This window comes from Glossina fuscipes, unplaced genomic scaffold (assembly GCF_014805625.2).
Source record: "Glossina fuscipes isolate IAEA_lab_2018 unplaced genomic scaffold, Yale_Gfus_2 303, whole genome shotgun sequence".
Lineage (NCBI taxonomy): Eukaryota > Metazoa > Arthropoda > Insecta > Diptera > Glossinidae > Glossina > Glossina fuscipes.
Genome location: NW_023998646.1, coordinates 962500 through 967962, shown reverse-complemented (window position 1 = coordinate 967962; position 5463 = coordinate 962500). Strand labels below are relative to the sequence as shown.

General features: G+C 35.2%; 1 long non-coding RNA gene across 2 annotated transcripts; it reads right to left on the bottom strand.

The window, feature by feature from the left end:
- Positions 1–404: 404 nt before the first annotated feature.
- LOC119642990 lies at positions 405–5141 on the bottom strand. 2 transcript variants are annotated; one of them, XR_005248185.1, is made up of 4 exons: positions 5056–5141; positions 1881–4990; positions 1430–1826; positions 405–1361 (listed from the first exon to the last, which is right to left on the bottom strand). It is a non-coding gene; the product is annotated as an uncharacterized LOC119642990 (long non-coding RNA). The 2 variants fall into 2 exon arrangements; XR_005248184.1 differs by having other exon boundaries at positions 1430–4990.
- Between the last annotated feature and the right edge of the window lie 322 nt (positions 5142–5463).

Genomic DNA, 5463 nt, shown 5'->3' with positions numbered 1-5463 from the left:
CTTGGCTGAAACAATGCATACAGAGGTCCTTCCGTGCTGATGGCACGGCTTGCTTTCTTCAGGGCGTCAGGTTCCTGCAGTAATGGCTGTATCCACCGAATAAATGTATTCGAATACTTACTCTTTATGCTACTGACAGGAAGAAACTTCAGGGAGCGTCAGGACATCAACGTAGCGCCATTGCAAGATAAATGTATTAAGATATATTTCAATATCTAACATGTATTCATATAATTTTATTCCATTTTTAGATTAAAAAACAATCAGCAGCAAGTTGTATATTTCATCGAAGACGATTGCTTCCCCATCCTAAGGTATATTATATATATTATGTAGATAAATTTATAAATTGCTTATTATTATTCTATTTTAAATTAAAATCACCGGTCACCGCCTCAGCATCATGAAAATGGTTCGCTCTCCTCGAATTGTAAGTTTGTGTTTATCACATTTGTGTTTATCTCTATTTGTGTTTATCCTATTTGTGTTTATCTCTATTTTACCCTTATTTCTATTCAGTGTTGTATAAAGAGACATGTATTCCCCGTTGACTGCCGCTCCCAATCAAATGCCGCCCATTACCGCCTCATTGCGCAAGATTGTCTGACTATCACACAAGCATACGCATGCGATGCTTCTATTGGTCAATGGTAAGCTTGTGGTTATCTTTATATACGAAATTACAACCTTTTCTTTTACAGATATCAGCACACTAACAGTGAACTTAAATTTTTAATGGTATACGCCTAAAGGGGAGCCAGCCGTTCAAAACAATTGGCATCGCGCCTATCACGGTACCTCAAGGGTGGTGTGCAAATTCGTGCCAAGTAATATTATAGTACTAATGGTACTCATGTTTTGCTATTTGAGGAATATTATTTCAATTTTTAATGACGGCGATCCGCCGTGTGCAGAATTCTGTTTTAAGTGCGCCGAACGTTTTTCTGGCGGAGAAAAAGACTTTGCAGCTCTATTAAATTTAGTCAAAATGAATATTAAAGGAGTTCCCTGCTTAGCCTGTACTGATATAAGGTAAACATGGAACAGAAATCCTACTTTAATGAAAAAAAAAAAATTCTGAAGTTTTTGCTGTTTCAAAAAATGTTACATGCCTTGATTGTTTTTTGCACTGTTGTCGCTCACTGTTATTAGAACGACAATTTATGCCGCATCCAGACGTTACTTAAACTCTGTCGTCCCGCTGGTTATGAGAACTCATTTCAAGTTATTGATGCGTGAAGAATACGATGGATACCAACATTTGCTACAGAAGAATATGTGCTGTAGGCCGGTGGCGTTTTGTGTGCACAGCCGGAATGTGGGATGAGTTTGTTGGTGGACCCTGATTGCAGGAAGGTTACCTGTCAAAACGGACGTGGAGTAAGATATATTCTTTCATTTTTAAGCAAATATTGAAAAATTTTAGTACGTTTTTTGCCGGAATTGTCTGCAAGGTTACCGTTTAGGCCGTTGTCTTCCAGATAGTGTAAACGATGTACATTCCAGATCTTGTGAAATTATTATCATGTATATTTTTGAAAGATGCCATGATAATGTTTAATATCCTTGTTTATAACGGTCATTTAGAAAAAGCAAATAAGAAAACAAATCCCAATTGGTGGGATTTTCCTGCACCCGTCTTAGTTCTTTGCCAAATCGATCTCTAATATTTTCCAACGTGTTATACAGACTCTTTCGAATTTTTTGAGATCCTGCGACACTCTGCGCCTAGGTAATAGCCTATTGCCACCTACAGTAAGGTTGACTCAATATCCGTTCATTTTTAATTATTAAAAATCATTCGTTCACGTTTATTTTTAAAAAATCTAGAGAAAAATCTATGACAATAAAGAAGAAGCAAAGCTGACGTTTATAAATACTTTAAGTCACCAACTGTCGCTATTTCCTCATATTTTATCATACATATATGGTTTTTCGAACATACGAATAGCTGTGATTTACTCTTCAGACGAATGTAGACCTGTTGCAGATATGTTGTGTCCAAGCAAGTCTTTGTCACTTATGCCAAAAATGCATTTAGTAGGCTTTTCTAACCTTGCGAGCACGATTCTGAGGTGTTTTAGATGTTCGTCTCCGTCACTACTAAACTACGAAATGTAATCCATCAAATACTTCATTTACTAACCTTTGAAATGTTTGCGAAGAATTTCTAGGTCCAAAAGACTTACGTACGAATTCTTACATTCCATATGGGGTAATGATTGTCGTTTTAAATATATCTCCTCCTACCATCGGAATCTGGAAGTGGACACTTATCTGGAACTGTTATTACATTTAGACGTCTGTAATCACAACGAGGGTGCTAATCATTAGGGCTCTTCTTGGCTACCAGATGTAAAGGCGAGACTGTTGATGAATGAGGCAGTCTGCAAGTACCGGATTGGACTAAAAACTCGAATTCGGCCTTGGCTAAATTATTTTCAATAGGATCAAGACGTCTGGGCTTGGAAAATGGACGTAGGGTTCTACTTATCAATCTGTAGACAATGGTGTGGTCGGTTGGACTGGAAGAGTCAGGTTCTTGCGTTAAACTCGTAAATTCTTTGAGTAATCTAGCACATAGATTTTCTACTCCGAAAAGTTTGGAAGATGGAATGTTGCATTGAACAGTGAGTCCATTTATTGACAAACTTTTTAATGGATCAACTTATTGTTTTGGTTTAACATCAATTAGTAGACCAAATTTCCCTAAAAAATCAGCTCCAATGCTAGCTTTGGGAATATCAACTATAATAAATATAAAAAGTACATTTCTACGTAGATATTATATCACTTTTCCCGTTATGTTTAATATTTGTTTTATGATCTGCAGCTAAAATAATATCAGACGCCACGTTGTAATCAAACCTATTCGCCGGAAGTACGGAAACTTCCGCACCGCTATTAAAAAAAAATGTTATATGCCAATTTTTATCGCGGATGAAGAGATGACGTTAACAGAGGTGAATCCTCTTGCGCGTCGTCGACACAACGGGATTGAAACGTTTTTCACAATCTCTAAACGATCACAATTCCGAAACGGTAATGGTACTTGCAAAGCAAGTCCGGATTGTTCTTAGCAGATGTCGCGAGGACGACCTAAATCGACATGTTTTTACAAGGAGCGCGGGATTATCTATGATTAAGATATTCCCTATAGATATTCCGTTTCTTTATAGCAAACATTACGCTGCAAACGTAACTTGTGCAAATTCTTGCATAGTGTTGTGATTGTTGTAAAGTTTTGGAATGTTTGCAGAATGTTGCTGTTGTGTGAAAGTGACGCAATTTCATTCTCTTGGTTTACTTCCCAAATATTGTCGGCAATCTTTGTTAACCCCTCAGTAAGCAAATGATCTGAACTGGCCAACATAGCATTTAAATTTTTTGGCAACCTTGTAAACCAGAGTTTTTTTAATACGTCAGCTGAAAGATTTGAAGCGGAGAGAAGTTGGAGTATCCTGTAAAATTCAGACGGCTTTCTGCCTCCTGTCCTCAGTCTTACTCTCGCTGATGGAATGTGTCCCTCTTAAGACAGTCTAAATTTGTTGTATTTGTTTGTGTGGGTGAATGCTGTTCTTTCTTTATTTTCCACTGGATACAAGGCGACCTCTTCCTTTACACGTTACTGTTTGTAATAATTGACGATGTGTATCATTGATTATGTTATTTTCAAATCTTGTTTACTATATAGAAATAAATCTAACTATTCTTCTGCTGGTTTTTGAATTTGATTTCCGTTCAGCAATATTTAAATATGTTTCACTCAATTATTTTCGAAGATGAATACACACATATTTGCTGTTTTCCACTGATTTGTTCACAGGCAGGATCGTCAAGCTGTTTGCTCATATTTTATTTCCAATACATAAATTTTTTCAGTTTAAATTTTCTTATTGATTTAATACAAAAAATGTTTTTCGTAATAACAGAAATTTCACAGGAAGTAAAAAGCAAAACTGACATTTTAGTTTTATAAAATGAAGAAGCCCCAAAAATATGTACAGTTGAAGTTTTCATATTTAACTCTGCTTACTTTTGACATAGTTCATAGTGTTTAATAATGCTTAATGATGTTTAATAAGCTTTAATAATGTTTTGATGTTTAACTCTGCTTAATTTTGACATGTTTACCAATGTTTCATAATGTAGATTCGATTCTATCATGTAGTGGTATTATTTTACATTGCCACCTTGTATGTATTGTCATTTGTTTTTCATTTCGATCTATTTCAGCTAAATGTAGGCTTTATTTTTACTCGTGTAGCTAATTCTATAAGATGAATGCATTTAAATTCATTAAGATGAAATGTGAAACTTTTGAGATATTTAGTGCATGGTGGTACACTGGTGGCTTTGCTCTGCGTCAATAGATTAAGTAAACTTTTAGTGTGCAATTTTCTGCTTGTTTTTAATTGCTTTGTGTTTAGAAGCTTCTGTGTAATAATATAATAGACGTAATGTCTGAGGACGTTATGCTAACACCAGCTAAGAAGCGGAGCGGGCACAGTGAAGGCGAAGGAGACAACGCGTCATTTGACACACGCGATTTGCTGTCGAAGCAAATCGATAATGAATCGATGGAGAAAGCTTTTAAAAAACCATCCGAGAATTATTAAGCGAGCAAAACCAATCATTAAGGGAGAAAATCGAGAATCGGTCGTTCAACGTCAAGGTAATAAAGCTCAAAAGGAAAAAGCTCGATTTTCTCTTCCGCCAGATCTCAAGTGATTTCGAGGGTGATAACTTTATTAAATCTTTCATGTTTCCACTCTATTTTTTTAATTTCATTTTTTTTTATTTTTATTTGTATATTATTTACGCATTATATGTACGCATATATTTATTTCAATTATGGAATACCTTATTAATGAAATTGAGTAGAAAGTTTTTTTATATTACTTAATTCATCTTCAAACAGAACGGACCACCGCGGTATGCATGCCGTCCTTAAAGCACCGCTATAATATGATGTTTCGAAGCACTCTGCCTAATATGTATATACTGATTAAAACAAAACGATTATTTATTAACTTTTAATAATACTTTATTTACCTTTCACAAATTTAACCTTCTTAATTTTTTCTTTTCGATTCGTTGAACAATCAATAGTTACGTGATAATTAATTGACGGTTATGATTTGACAAAGATGAGAGTGTATTTAACAGCTGTTGTGCCTATGTAATCCTAAAAAGCCGATAGTCATTGTTGTGTTGTGACGCTTGGACCAGACAATATATTGTGTTTTTGCTAAGCTTTGGCATGTCCGCTGTAATTAGTTAATTGTTCACGTAGTGCAATTGTAGTTGATGTATGTTAGCTGAAGACGTGTAATGGCTAGATGAGTATATGATTTTCTTTTTGCTTGTTGCTAAGCGCATAAATTAATTTTATAGCTTTAACCATAACTGGGTTGAGCCTTTAACCTTAAGTATTATCTAAATCGGCAGCACATAATTTGA